This window comes from Symphalangus syndactylus, chromosome 16 (assembly GCF_028878055.3).
Source record: "Symphalangus syndactylus isolate Jambi chromosome 16, NHGRI_mSymSyn1-v2.1_pri, whole genome shotgun sequence".
Classification (NCBI taxonomy): domain Eukaryota; kingdom Metazoa; phylum Chordata; class Mammalia; order Primates; family Hylobatidae; genus Symphalangus; species Symphalangus syndactylus.
Window position 1 is genome coordinate 45,578,585 of NC_072438.2, and position 16,075 is coordinate 45,594,659.

The window sequence follows — 16,075 nt, forward strand, 5'->3', positions numbered from 1 at the left end:
TTGATAGTAGACCTAAACTTCTCTGCTGAATTCAAAAAAAACAAAAAAGACAAGCCACAGACTGGGAGAAGATATCTGCAACTTGTATAATCACAAAAGTGTTAATATACAAAATATATAAAGATTTCCTACGAATCAATTTTAAAATGACTAACAACCCCAATGCGGGGAAATGAGCAAAGAAGATCAACAGATAGATAACAGAAAAGGAAACAGAAATAGCTCAACACATGGAAAGGTATGCATCCTCATTAGAACATGAGAAAATACAAATTAAGACGAGGAGACACTATTGTACACCCCTAAGGCGGACAAAATTTAAAACATCCAGTAATACCAAATGGTGGCCAGAACATGAAGAAACAGGAGCACACATACCTGTCCAGAGATTCTGGTGTAAGTGGTCTGGGAGGGGCCGGGCATACGTTTTATTTCGAAAGCTCTTCAGGTGAGTCCATTTCATTCTAACCTGGTGAAGATCAGGGGACTGAGACCTACACGCCGGCCTGAGCACAACGCCCTCTAGTGGTCTATATCTTCTAGGGTGCACCCTTCACACCCCAGAACCTGGGAGGTGGTGCAGGTGTTCTTGACTCTCACTGCTACTTCCAGATCACTTTCCTTCCTCTACAGCCACTCCTTCTTGTTGCAGTCATCTACTGAGCCCCACCACTTCATCAAGTATTCTAGCAGTACTCACTATTTCAGTCCGATACCACCCCTTTCATGATTCTAGTGATTTCCACAGCTACATAGAGACTCTTCCATTCGCCTGGCCTCTGAGTTCTTGGACATTCTGTCTTCTAATAATCTTGTCCTGCACCCTACCTCAGTCATGCATTCCCTTATTATATCCTAGATATCATCATTAGCAATGGCTGCACCCCCTCCATAATCTCAGTTGCCTGAATCCCACTTTCCATCTCTCACCTCCAGCTGTTCCTCCAATGCCAACGATTCCCCAGCCCCCTGCACTGGACTGAAAGACCATGCTCCATCCTCTTCATTATTCTTCTGCAGCTACCTACTCCTCTTTCCTCAACCCAGTTTAAATCCAACTCTCCATTGGACTACACTGAGCTTGAGTGGCTGAATATAGTTGGAGAAGATACACACCCATGCTGACTGGCTTACTTGAAATGTATGACTGGATCCCATCCTCAAGAGACAGCGGCCATCCTCCTACTCTCCTTACTACCCTTCCCTAGCCCCTTCACTCTCCTACTCTCCTCTCTCACACCTCCTCTTGTCTCTTTCACTTCCAAAATCTCCTTCTCGTGTCTAGGTCCTCTTTATCTCTCTGGCATGGAATACCTAAGGCTCAGTTTTGGACCACTTCTTTTCTAAATCCATGCATTGTCATCCGGGTCCATGGCTTCAAAACCATCTGCTTGCTGATGTCTCCTCAATTACCAGCTCCAGCCCAGACTTCTCTGAATTCCAGACTCTCACATTCAACAGCCTACTAAATAGTTGCTAAAACATTCTTGTTAAAAACCAACATTCTCGAGCGATGATGCTTCATTTTCACAATGAAAATAGATGCTACCAGAGGAGCATTTCCACATCTTCCCCTGAAATTCTACAAGGCTCCCCTGCACGAGACTCTCGCTGTCCTTCAGAATGAACTCTGTGCCAAGAGCCAGCCCCTTCCCCCTGAGCATTGCGTCCCCTTCCTGCTCATCTACTCAAGGAAGTCACTCTTGCAATGATCTTCTCTCTACTGTATCAACATTTTTCTGCTCTGATGTATTATTCCAATCAATTTTTTTTTCTTTTAGATAAGGTTTCACTCCCATCACCCTGGCTGGAGTGCAGTGGCATGATCTTTGGCTCACTGCAACCTTCACCTCCCAGGTTCAAGAGATTCTCATGCCTCAGCCTTCTGAGTAGCCTGGATTACAGGTGTGTGCCATCACTCCCAGCTAATTTTTGTATTTTTAGTACAGACGGGGTTTTGCCATGTTGGCCAGACTGGTTTTGAACTCCTGGCCTCAAGTGATCTGCCCGCCTCAGCCTCCCAAAGTGCTGAGATTACAGGCGTGTGCCACCACACCTGGCCCCAATCACCTTTTTTTTCTAAGATGGAATTTTTGCTCTGTCACCCAGGCTGGAGTGCAGTGGTGCAATCTCGGCTCACTGCAACCTCCGCCTCCCAGGTTCAAGCGATTCTCCTGCCTCAGCCTCCGGAGTAGCTGGGACTACAGGCATGTGCCACCACGCCCAGTTAATTTTTTGTATTTTTAGTACAAACAGGGTTTCACCTTGTTAACCAGGATGGTCTCGATCTCCTGACCTCATGATCCGCCCGTCTCAGCCTCCCAAAGTGCTAGGATTACAGGCATGAGCCACAGCACTCGGCCCCCAATCACCTTTTAAAGCAATAATTTCTCCCATCTAAAAAAAAAAAAAAAAAAAAAGAACTCCCTTTGAATCCACAGCCTTCCCCTCCTTGCTCCTCTGTATACCAGAACTCCTTGCAAGAGCTGCTTACTGACTATCTCTAATTGTCCTCCTCATTCTCTCAAATCTACTTCCATCAGGGTTCCTTCCCCACCAGTCAGAAGAAATAGCTCTTTTCAAGGTCACCAATGATCACCACATTGCCAAATCCATGGTCAATTATCAATTTTTAGTTTATTTGAACTATTAGCAGCATTTAACACAGTTGAAAGAGCCTGAAATGTTTTCTTACCTGACTTCTTAGACCCCACACTCCCACTCCCCACTCTCTCTTCCCTGAATTTCCTGCTAACTCATTGGCATTCCTTCCCAGTCTCCTTCTGGGTCCTCTTTATATCTCTGGCATGGAATACCCAAGACTTAGTCTTGGACCACATCTCTAACTCCATGCACTCTCATCCTGGTCCTTCAGAACCATCTGTTCGCTGATATCTCCTCGCTTACTATCTCCGGCCCAGACTTCCCTGAACTTCAGACTCTCACATTCAATAGCCTGCTAAATGCTTGCTAAACCATTATTGTTGCAAGCCAAACGCCTGAATCTTTACTACCTCTAACTCCAAACCTGCCCCCTCTTGCATCCTTCATCATATCAATAAATGATATTTCTACTCTTCCCGTAGTGCAGACTAAAATCCTTGGAGTGATTAATGATTACTTTCTCTTTTGCTCAAACTCTACATTCAATCCATAGGCAAATTTTGTTGGATTTTTCTTTGAAATATGTCCATAAGCAAATACCTCTCACGTCCCCCACTACTCCCATGGTGGTCAAAGACATCATGATCTCTCACCCGGATAACTGCAATGGCCTCCTAACTGGTATCCCAGCCTCCATCCTTCTCTCCCCTCCCACCTTCACCCAATCCCAATATGACTAGAGTCAGATACTAGAATCATACTCAAAAGCTGTAAGGATGCCAGTCTCACTGAAAGTATAAACCAAAATCCCTCTGCCCATCTCTCAGGCTCCACTATCTCTATGGCCTCATTTTCTTCTACTATTCCCTATCCTCCCTCTGCTCCAGCCACACTGGCCACCTTACCTTTCTGTGAATGCATCATCCATGCTCCCAAACTGCCTGAGACTTTCTACAGATATGGCCACTGTTCATTTCCTTACTTCCTTAAAGTCTACATTGCAATGCCACTTTATCAGTAAAGACTTCCGTGACCACAGTTGGTCCTACCCATCATTCCCTAAACCCTGTACATTCTATAGCCTGCTTTACTCCACCACCTCATATAGACCCTCTAGTTAAGGTCTATCTCCCTTTCTATGGAGTGTAAGTTCTTGAATACCAGGAGTTTGCTTTGCTTCTTTTGTATTCCAAGCACCTGCAGCCGTATTTGGTACACAGTGCATGCTTTCAGAAAAGTTATGTTGAATAAATGGTTGACCCATAATGAAGGGCGATTCAGCAATGTCTAGTAAAAGGGAACGAGCTAATCCATTTCTTGCCGAGATACTAAAAAGTATATTCAAAGGTGTCAATTGTAGCATTATATGTAATTGAGTGAAATATGAAACACAATAAAGTAGATCCATCGGGAAATAAATTGTGGCATATTCATACCCTCCTATGAAGACTTTGAAATGAATGTGCTAGAGCTACATGTGTGAATATGAATGATTCTCAAAAATATAGTGCAAGTTAACAAGTGTACAGGATGTCCTTCATATTCTAAAAGATTGAAAAACAATTATATATGCATTTGCGGGTGAGGACATATGCAGCAAATGTTTAGAAATATGAGTGAGAGGGGGCTGTGCATGGCGGCTCACACCTGTAATTCCAGCACTTTAGGAGGCTGAGGCTGGAGGATTGCTTAAAGGCAGGAGTTTGAGACCAGCCAGGGCAACACAGCAAGACCACGACTCTACAAAAAATTTAAAAATTTGCGGGGTGCAGTGGCACCCTGTGATCCTAGCTCCTTGTGAGGCTGAGGCAGGAGGATTGCTGGAGCCCAGGAGTCTGAGGCCGCACTGAGCCGTGATCACACCACTGCACTCCAGCCTAGGTGACAGAGTAAGACCTCATTCCTAAAAGAGAAAGAAAGAAATATGGGTGGGAGGGATATACAACCACCTCAAGAAAATGGCTACCTGCAGAATGGTGGACAATGGAAGGGATAGGGTTTCAAACATATCATATCTGTAACATTTTTTTCTTTGCAAAGAAAATCCTAAAATAAATACCGCAAAAAATTTTGTTAAATCTAGATATCATCACAGTATTTCCTACAATTTTTACACAAATAAGTATTTGTCATATTATTCTTTACTTTTCTATATATTTTAAATACTCCAGAAAATTTGTAAATGAACTTAAAATGTTTTACATTGCAAATAAATAAAATGTCTGAAATAAAATCTGGTAGTCCTGGAAGCAGCTACATGAGTAAAAGCGAGAAATTTGCAGTTGGCAAAACAAAACAAACTTGTTGCCAGGATAGTTTGCTTTATTTTCCTTATTGGATAGGTGTGGCTTGGGTCAAAGGAGAAGAGGAACTCAGCCCTTTAAAGAGAGAACGTCTGATTGGGCTGTTAAGGCTCAGCCGGGAAGGGAAGGCAGGTTAGCAAAGGTGCTTGCTGTCTCTGGGCAGGAGCGGAAGTCCCAGGCACAGACGTTTGTGTATATGCTACACCAAAACACACCTGTTGCATCTGGAACGTAATTTGATAAGACTCACAAAGCCAGAACTGGAAGGGATGGTGCCGAGCAATGCTCTTTATTTTAGAGGTGGAAAAACTGAGTTACAGAAGCCAAGTGTTAGTTAAGTTTCAAAGTCTGGCTCAATTCAAAAAGGCTATTGATCTCAATTTAAAGCAGTTTCCACCCACTCTCACATTAAGATAACTTTCTAGTTTTTCTATGAATTTAAAAATAACAGGCTGGGTGTGGTGGCTCACACCTGTAATCCCAACACTTTGGGAGGCCGAGGTGGGCAGATCACTTGAGGTCAGGAGTTCGAGACCAGCCTTGCCAACATGGCAAAACCCTGTCTCTACTGAAAACAAAAAAATTAGCCAGGCATGGTGGCGGGTGCCTGTAATCCCAGCTACTCGGGAGGCAGAAGAATCGCTTGAACCCAGGAGATGGAGATGGTGCCACTGCACTGCAGCCTAGGCCACAGATCAAGACTCTGTCCCCCTAAAAAATAAAATAAATATTCAGTAGCTTAAAAATTATTAATATAAAAATATTTAATAAAAATATTAAATAAAAAATATAGCCGGGCACAGTGGCTCACGCCTGTAATCCCAGCACTTTGGGAGACCGAGGTGGGTGGATCACCTGAGGTCAGGAGTTCAAGACCAGCCTGGCCAACATGGTGAAACCCCATCTCTACTAAACAATACGAAAATTAGCCAGGTGTGGTGGTACGCACCTGTAATCCCAGCTACTCGAGAGGCTGAGGCAGGAGAATTGCTTGAACCCAGGAGGCAGAGGCTGCAGTGAGCTGAGATCACGCCACTGCTTTCCAGCCTGGACGACAGAGCAAGACTCCATCTCAAAAAAATGAATTAATAAATTAATTAATATATATATGGAAGAAACGGGAATACAAGGAGCAACCTAATTGTCAGTAGGAGAATGATTGAATGAAATATAATTACAAACATATTGCAATATATAAGACAAGTCTTAGAAGCGTGGTTTTGGTTGATATGTATTGACCAAGAAAGATGATTATAATATATAATAAATAGCGGAAAATTTACAAAATATGTCAACATCTCACCATTTTTATAAAAAAGCAAACAAAAAGCTGTTTATGTAGACATGTATTTATATAAGCTTAGAAAAACTACGGTAGGATCCACACACTATAAAAAATGGTAGTGATATTGAAGGGGAGAGACTGAGGCTATTTTTTCTTTAACTTTGAATTTATAATTCTTTAAAAAGAAGAGGGGATGGAGTGGGAGAAAGAGGAGGAAATCTGCCTTAAACACATCGCTCAGAAAGAATCACTATTTTTAAATTGTATTTCCTCCGACTTTTATATAAAATACAAAATTGTTTACAAAACTAGTTAATACTATAAACACTGCGCTTCCTCCGCATCTGAGTTCATATTAAGCCATATTTGAGGAAGGCCTTAATACGTGACCTTCCTTCCATGTCAACGAATTCTCATTTTTAAGGGCTACAACATATTCGATGTCTGAAGTTACTGTAGCTTACTTCACCAATCTTACTGGGGGACATTGAGATTGTCTCCGGCTTCCCCCCCGCAGAAACAACTACAACAAACATCCTTGTACATACATATTATTTGACTGCTTACTTAGGACAAATTCACAAATGTGGAATTCCTAGGCCAAAGCTAATACATCGGAGTTTTGACCCACAGCTCCAAACTGGCCTGCTGGAAAGTGGGTTTTCGTTGTTTGTTTGGGGTTTGTTTGTTTGTTTTAAATCTATCACACTCCCACCGACAGGGCAAGTGAGCGCTGCTTAACGCAGAATCAGGAGCTCAAACTTTGGCTGAACTTGAGCGACCTCTTCCCAGTGACACGGCGGGGCTTTTCCAAGCGCTTTTAAGGAAAGGAAAGGGATCTGGCGAACCCCGAGACCCACCCGCCCTGGGCTGGACATGGGGCGCGCTCTGGCTCTCTGCGCTGGCACAGGGGTGGGACAAGCCAAGTTTCCAGGAGGCTCGCCCAGCGCGGGCCCGGCCCTCGCAGCGTGGGGCTGGCCGGGCGTCCCCGCGGCGCTCCCCGTGGGGCGGGGCGCAGGCAGGGCGGGGCCCCCTCTCCAGCCGCCCGCCCTCCGGCCGCGTCCCCGCCGGCCCTGCAGACGTGGCGGGGCGGGACCCGCCGGGCACTCCCGCGCGTACTCGGCCGCCTGAGCGGTAAGAGCCCCGGGCACCGGGTCCCCAATCCCCTTCCCTGGGGGGCGGGCGAGCGCGGGGGCGGCCGCCCGGGGGTGGTGGGAACACCATACCGTGGCGCCTCGTCCGGGACCCACGAATCCTGCCCTCTGCGTTAGTGAGCAGCCGTGGTCTGGGAGGACCCGGCTCTGGGGTGAGGGTCTGGGGCGGCGCGGCCGAGGGCCCTGCGTGGGTGCGGGCGTGTGAGTGTGTGTGTGTGAGTGTGTGTCGCTCCAGGTCCACGCTCATGCACACACCCACACGCCCATACTCAGTGTCTGCTCCCTCGGTCGGCGTGAACCTCCGCGGAGCCTGCCTGGACCTCCCAAAGTATCCAGTCCTGGCACCAAGCAAGTCTGGAAAAGTGCCCCCAGTGGCTCGGGGCCGAGTCACAGGCGGGCTGCAGAGTCCCCTAGCCCGGGCACGAAGGGAGCAGGTCCCTGTAAGACAGAGGCCTCGTCCCGGGGTGCGCCTGCCCTCGGCCTTGGCACAGGGAGCTCAGGCCTTGACCTCCCCTCTCCCCTCGACTTACCCCTCCCCCAGCAGCCGACCCACGCCCTGCTCTTCCAGTCCAGCCAACACTCTAAGCAGGCACCGCCTCCATTCGCAGCCCCTGGGATGGGTCCCACTCCCTACCCCAGATCCCCAGGCCCCCTCCACCCGGTCGGCTAGCCCTCGCCTCTGCCATCCGGTGAGTATTTCCAGGCACCTCAGACCAGGCGCCTGAACGTCACTGCGTTTTCCTAAGTAGGAAGACATCTCTCTGTGGGCTGTGAGGGCATTACCTATGCCCTACTGATCCCATCAGTTCCTATCCTAAACATCTTGAAGGACACAGGCAGGTGGCTTTTTAAATCAGTGTCCTCTGAACTCCCTGTGACCTCAGCCAACCTCTGACAACTGAGAACGAGACAGGCTCTATCCTCAGAGCCTCTTTTTGCCCTCTCTGCAGCCTAGTGGCTCCTGCCCTACCCCACCCATATGCCTGCGTCCCCGCCCTCCTTTCTTCCATCAAGCCTGAGCTTGGGAAATAATCTGATAAACTTCTTACGTTGTAACCTTTAAGTGAAGGAATGAGACGTTAGGGATGGATTTGAGGCACAAGTGAGACAGTGCAGAAGGAATTTGAGGGTCGGAGGGGGCCTTCTTGAATCTGAGCGATTCAGACCATAAAAGTATTGTCTTTCTTTATTTGACTAGGCTTACATCAAACATGATTTCTCTTTTATTAATATCAAACACTATGTATTTCAATTCAGTAACTATCTGAGGGACAGAAACCAACCTAGGTGCTGTTGGTCACAGTCTTGGAAGACAGAATGCAGAAGTAAATACATGGAATAGAAATCTGTGCAAAGTGCCAAAAACATAGAAGAGGTAGCAGTTATTTCATTGGAAGGAGTGGGGCAGATTAAGGAAAAATTCAGAAGGAAAGGTAACATTAGACATTGGGTGTCTAGAGGAATAGGAGTTTGCCGGGCAGCTGGAGGAAGGGCAGCACCGGGACAGAGGAACTTGCGTAAGCAAAGGCAGGGAGATGTGAAGAGTTATGGGGAATGGAGAAAAGACTGGTGAGGCAGGAGTGGAGGGTACTGAGAGTTGCAAGAGGTGGAGAGAGATTGGAGCTGGATTGTGACAGGAAGTGTGAAGCTATTTACACCTAATGGTTTTTAAACAGGGGAGCAAATAGGTCCAAAAATGCCTGGCAGCCACACAGAGAATAGGCTGGGGCCTGGGTACATAGACTTGTCAAGCTTTATACAAACTCATACGAACTGCTACAACCTCATTAAGAGCCTCTCATCCAGAGTTTTTATTCCTGGTCCTTCGCTGACCGGCACTTTTTTTTTTTAACTGGGGGAGATGACCTCACGCAGGATATCATGATAACCAAATTTTTATGCTGCCAAGTCAGGCCATTTTTTTAAAAAAAATCCATCCACTGTCACTACTATTTCATAAAATGAAAGACATTTTAATACCAAGAAAAAGCACAAAGGCTAAATAAACTTGAAAGATGAAGGCAGTCCTTTACATTTAATAAATTTAGATATATGAAAAACTTGCGATCTTGTCCTCATTTTTCTCTGTCATCACAGACTTGCCCCAGTACTGCAGGTGGGGTTTGGAAAAAAAGCATTCAGATCAGCTTGCCCATCCTAGCTTTACAGAGGAGCAGGTGTAAGCGCAGCGAGGATGAGCAAGTTGTGTGCCCACAAAGGGATACTGGGACGAGAGGCCACATCCCTTGACGCCTGCAGGGCACAACTCTTTCCACCTCAGAATACCATCGCTCCCACCTCTCATTATTCCTCCACGCAGCCTCGTGTCCTGGCCTCTCAGACACCTGTCCTGAATCACTAGAGTCCATCCCTGATGCTTGGACATTTGCACATGCTCTCATCCCACCAGGCCTGAATCACCACATCAAAGACACTTTCAAGGTTCTCCCTTGCACAGGGTCAGTGTAGTTCAGGCACATCTGTCCTTGATTTGCTGTGCTGTTTTGCATCACTTTTCAACTGTTTTGTGTTAGCTCCTCAAACAGATGATTCATTTCTGAAGGATAGTGACCATGTCTTCTGTTTTATACTTATTTTTGGAGCTGTGATGTTGCTGCTTCAATACCTTGCATTGTTCTGGGAGCATTTTAGGTGATGAATGAATTTACTCATGAAAAACTAACTTATTCCCAGCACACAAAGACTTCTTTATATGCCACCCTTCCTCTCCTTAGAGTTTCCTGAAGCAGCCTCCTTGTTGCTGTGGGTTGAGTCTCCCTAGCCTCCAGTCCACGAGACATGGCTACAGTGATCAATGTTCCTAACCATAAATCAGGAAAGGTTTCTAGGTCTGGCTTATGGAACACCCAGACGGAGATGGAAACCGTCCCAGAAAACACAGTGCTTGTCACAACTATAATCCTGGTGGACTCCAGCAGCCCCTGCTCAGAAAGAGTTGTGTATTTCAAACACACAGTTTCTAGTGGTTTCATACAAAAGGGTACAGTCTGAAAAATGATTACATTTCCCCCATCATGATAGCATCCACAGTCGATAAAGGTCTACCAGAACAACCAAACAAAAAATAAATGTTTTTTCATTTTGATTTGGGGAAAATTAGACCTGTGACAAGTAGAGATAAATATGGATTAGAGATACACACAATCAGAAATTGAAATAGGGCTGATCTTGCGTGACACTTTTTTTTTTTTACAATTAGAAATTGAATTAGGGCTGATCTTGCATGGCTTTATTATTTATTTATTTATTTATTTATTTATTTATTTATTTATTTATTTATTTTGAGACAGGGTCTCACTCTGTCACCCAGGCTAGAGTGCAGTGGCATGATCTTGACTCACTGCAGCCTCTGCCTCCCAGGTTCAAGCAACTCTCATGCCTCAGCCTCCAGAGTAGCTGGGATTACAGGCACGTGCCACCATGCCCAGCTAATTTTTTTGTATTTTTAGTAGAGACGGGATTTCACTCTGCTGGGTAGGCTGGTCTGGAACTCCTGGCCTCAAGTGATCCGCCGGCCTTGGCCTCCCAAAGTGCTGGGATGTGAGCCACTGTGCCTGACTGATGACCATTCTTAAATTTAACAGATGTAAAGATCTAGTATTACTAAAATTTATAAATTATCCATAAATATTTTAAACAATAATCTATAAATATTTTAAATAATAATCCATAAATTTTTTTGACAATAATCCATAAATATTTTTTAACAAAGCCCTTTTAACATCTTACAATTGAGTTTCTGGGGTATTTCTGAAGAGATGGTTTGTGTTGGTTGAATGCAGAGCAGCCACAGAGAAGAGTTTTATTGCAGCACTTTTTCTACAGTTGGGGTAAACTGACCTAAGGTAATTTGGCCATCAGAGATAGGTAAGGGCTATAGGTTTCCTCCTCTGCAACTTCCCTACCAAGAGCTAAATTACCATGAATCCAAGTTCACTGATGGAATTCTGCCATAAACCCACACATGTATTAGCAAATAGGCTTAGTTAACCAGTCTGTTCTTATAAGCTCAAGGAAGTCCTAGCTCACTGTCCTTTTAGGCCTGTGTTCTAGAGGCAGAACTCAGCTAATCTTCTAGTCACCTTCAGGCTTTGGAGTCCTGTATTCAGCTAGAGAACCTAGAAGAACCCTACTCCAAAGGGTAAGTCAGCTGCTGGATTCAGTGCAATCTCATGTCTTGGGTATAGAAGCAGAGAAAGCACCTGTACGTTATTTCTTGCCAATCCACATATCTGAGGCATCTTTCATGTCACCAGTGAAAAATTATTTCTCATATCCCTTATGCTAATTAGCATACCCTGGAGTGCCCATCAGAGAAGATGGTAGAAGAACCCTCTAAAAAGAGGTGGACACCTCATTACAGATTTTTAAGTGCTTACTAAAGACCCCTGGATAGTATATTCCTGAATAAGGCACTTTAGATGTCACCCTTAGGGCATAAATTAAAACTAAGTAACATGCACGTGTCACATAGTATATGCTGAACTATTTTAGAATACTTCATGAACAAGATGACAACACACGAGGACAAGGCTTGTACACTCAGGCATCCATAATGGTTTTTATTTACCCATAAGTGTTTATCCCAGCCGGATTTACTCTGATGTTCCTGCTTATAGAGAAGTGAAATAGTTTGGGACTTCTTAATAATCCAGATTAATAATAAGGATTTTCAATTTACCTTACAAAGAAATAAAAAGATCAGACAATGTCTACCATCTACTGATTTTAAAAAATGAGAATAAAAGTTATGGCAAGGTATCATTTATTCACGAACCATTCTCCTCGTTGTTGTGTCCATACGACTCATGTGAGGATAATAAATTAAGACAGGGAAATCTTTAGGCCATGGCGATCAAGCAAAGTCCTAGGCCATGGGTAAGCAGACATTCTCGGAAACAGGCCAGATAGTAAATATTTTAGGCTTTGTGACTTTGCAGCCCATATGGCCTGTGTTGCAATGACTCAACTCCGCTATTGTAGTGCCAGAGAAACCATGACGGTCCCATATGTAAACAAAGGGTGTATCTCTGGTCCAATAAAACTGTGTTTACCAAAACAGGCAGAGGACAAGATTTGGCCAGCAGACTGTGGTTTGCCAACACCCTGTCCTAGGCTAGCCCTGATTCAGAGAGGGGTTTTCACAAAGATTTTGTAAACTTCCAAATGACAACAGCCTTTTTAGCAGCCCCCATCAATTCTACTCACCTCCCATAAACCACCCACAATACTACCCCTTCTCTATACAGTGGGTTTCTATCATTCTTTACTATTTCATCTAGGCTTGAACCCAGCTCCTTGACAGCCCATGGCCAACCTTGAATATCCTAAACTTTGTATACCAGCTCGAGGGAAGTTTGCATTCGTTGCCATTCTTACATGCAGACTTGTTTACAGGAATATTATCACTGAATTCAAGGTCTGGCAGATATTTTTGCTTATACAAATACATTCTAACTCAATTAACTGGGAGGTGAAGGAAAAAAAGAAAGACAATATGGAAATGTCAAGTCATTTGGAACCATCTGCTGTAAGAGAGCTCCTGAGTGTCTGTACACAAATATTAATCTAACTCAACAGGCATATTTGTTGAGCTTCCTATGATGCACAGGAAGCCATGCCAAGTACTATGTAGAATATGAATACAAAACAAGGAAGGTCTTTGTCTCTATAGAATTTACAAATCATAGGAAAAACTGAAGCAACTCTAATCAAAGAGGACTTTAACTTTCTAAAGTAAGATAAACACAAAATGCCCTCAGAAGGGTTCAGAAGGAAAATGTTCAACCTGGAGGAATGAAGAATGGAGGAGGCAGTCATTTTAACTGGGCCTTCAATGTGCAAAAGAACAACATATGGAACCAACAGCCCCCGAGGGTCTCTTGTGGATGTGCCAGGCATTGCACAGATATTTATACTGTCTCACTTAAGGTTTTGTAGGAAATCGTGGGAGGTAAGCCTGGTGGGATCAGAGCACAGAGGTCCCTGGATACCAGCTGAAGCATGCGGCCTCATCTCAGGAGGGAGAGGAAGGGGGAGCTCCTGAGGATGTGTGAGCAGGAGAGCCGTGTAATTAGAGCCGTGAGGTGAAGGATGGGAAGTAAGGGGAAGAGCTGCAGTGAACAGGGGAACCCAATACTGAAATAGTCATCCTGAACCATAATGAGGACCTTGCCGTGAGAATAGGAGTAAAAGAATGCAGATAGATTCTCAATAAAGAGCCTCTAGGATTTGGCCACTGACTGAATGTAAGAAAAGAGGCAGATGGCATTGCTGATAGGGCTCTGATGTGGTTCAGTCTCAAAGTCAGACATGGGTTCAAATTTCAAATGTACAATTTACTAAAAGTGTGACTTCTGACCTTCAGTTTCCTCGTCTGTAAAATGGAGCTGATAACATTCAACTCACAGGAGATAATACATTTAAAGAGCATGGATACAGTAAGCACTCAATAAATGATAGCTGTTGATACTATATATTCTTGAGAGGGTGAAAGCGTGGTAAATGACAGCTCTGAGTTATTGGGAAAATCTGTGTGTGAGATGGTATCTCATTATGGTTTTTATTTGCATTTCTCTAATGATTAGTGGTGTTACGCATTTTTTCATATGCTTGTTGGCCACCTGTATGTTTTCTTTTGAGAATACCTGTTTATGTCATTTGCCCATTTTTTAATGGTTTTTATTTTGTTTTGTTTTGTTTTGTTTTTTGCTTGTTGATTTAAGTTCCTTGCAGATTCTGGATATTAGACCTTTGTCACATGCATAGTTGCAAATATTTTCTGCCATTATGTAGGTTGTCTATTTATTCTGTTGATAGTTTCTTTTGCTGTGGAGGAACTCTTTTGTTTAATTAGCTCCCACTTGTCAATTTTTGTTTTTGTTGCAATTGCTTTTGGAGTCTTTGTCATGAAATCTTTGCCAGGGCCGATATCCAGGATAGTGTTTCCTAGGGTCCTAGGTTTTCTTCTAGAGTTTTTATAGTTTTGGGTTTTACATTAAAGTCTTTAGTCCATCTTGAGTTTATTTTTGTATATGGCGTAAGGAAGGGGAACAGTTTCAATCTCCTGCATACGGCTGGCCAGTTATCCCAGCACAATTTATTGAATAGGGAGTCCATTCCCCATTGTTTGTCATTGTTGGCTTTGTCAAAGATCAGATGGTTTAGGTGTGTGGCTTTATTTCAGAGTTCTCTATTCTGTTCTGTTGGCTTATGTGTTTTATTTTTGTGCCAGTACGGTGGTGTTTTGCTTACTATAACCTTGTAGTATAGTTTGAAGTTGGGTAGTGTGATGCCTCCAGCTTTGTTCTTTTTGCTTAGGAATGCTTTGGCTATTTGGGCTCTTTTTTGGTTCCACATGAATTTTAGAATATTTTTTTCTAATTCTATGAAAAACATCACTGGTAGTTTGAAAAGAATAGCACTGAATCTGTACATTGCTTTGGGTAGTATGGCCATTTTAACAATAATGATTCTTCCTAACCATGAGCATGGAAAGTTTTTCCATTTGTGTCATCTCTGATTTCTTTGAGCACTGTTTTGTAATTCTCGTTGTGGAGCTCTTTCATCTCCCTGGTTAGCCGTATTCCTACGTATTCTGGTTTTTTTTGTAGCTATTGTAAGTGGAATTGCATTCTTGATTTGGCCCTCAGCTTGGACATTATTGGTGTATAGAAATGCTACTGATTTTTGTACATTGATTTTGTATCTTGAAGTTTTGCTGAAGTTGTTTATCAGATCTAGGAGCCTTTGGGCAGAGACTATGGGATTTTCTAGGTGTAAATCATATCATCTGCAAAGATAGTTTGTCTTTCTCTCTTCCTGTTTTATTTCGTTCTCTTGCCTGATTGCTCTGGCTAGGATTTCCACTACTGTGTTGAATAGAAGTAGTAAGAGCGGGTATCCTTGTCTTGTTCTGGTTCCTAAGGGGAATGCTTCCAGGTTTGCCCCTTCAGTATGGTGTTAGCTGTGGGTTTGTCATAAAAGGCTCTTATTACTTTGAGATATGTTCCTTCAATGCTTAGTTTGTTGAGACAGAACATTTTTATCGCCACCAAAAGTTCCATTGAATAGTGCTGCTTTACATGATTATCAATAATTTGTAAGCTTTAAAAGAGTTTTCTGCTTTAATGGCTACATTCCTTACTTGGTTTCTACCTCACTTCTTACCTTTCAAGTTTATCCTTGACTAAACCATTGTTTAGGCCTTCATCAGCTGGTCCCCAACAAGGAATACTGTGTATATATAGGTTTGTTTCTCACTGTGAATTTCTGACAAAGATGTTGCAAAGCTAAATGGCAAGTAGTTTTTTGATAAGTGCTCAGGTATTTTCTAGACTTACTCTTTTTTTTTTTTTTTTGAGACAGTCTCGCTTTGTCACCCAGGCTGGAGTGCAGTGACACGATCTCAGCTCACTGCAACCTCCACCCCCCAGCTTCAAGCAATTATTGTGCGTCAGCCTCCTAAGTAGCTGGGACTACAGGTGCATGCCACCATGCCCAGCTAATTTTTGTATTTTTAGTAGAGACGGGGTTTCACCATGTTGGCCTTGGCTGGTCTTGAACTCCTGGCCTCATGTGATTCACCCACCTCAGCCTACCAAAGTGCTGGGATTACAGGTGTGAGCCATTGCACCCTGCCTTCCTATGCTTGTTCTCATTATTGCTACAAATATAACTAATAAAGCCAGAGTCAATAATTTTAAAGA

General features: G+C 43.8%; 1 protein-coding gene across 6 annotated transcripts in view; it reads left to right on the plus strand.

Annotated features, from left to right (window-relative positions):
- Positions 1-7,218: 7,218 nt before the first annotated feature.
- Positions 7,219-16,075, plus strand: part of FAM114A1 (family with sequence similarity 114 member A1) — a 106,797-nt gene continuing 97,940 nt past the window's right edge. For 2 of the 6 annotated variants that reach the window (XM_063619820.1, XM_055246030.2), the window contains exon 1: positions 7,219-7,326. The gene's annotated coding sequence lies outside the window, so the exon portion shown is untranslated. The remainder of the gene's footprint in view (positions 7,327-16,075) is intronic. The other 4 variants (XM_063619821.1, XM_063619822.1, XM_055246032.2 and 1 more) reach the window with 3 other exon arrangements.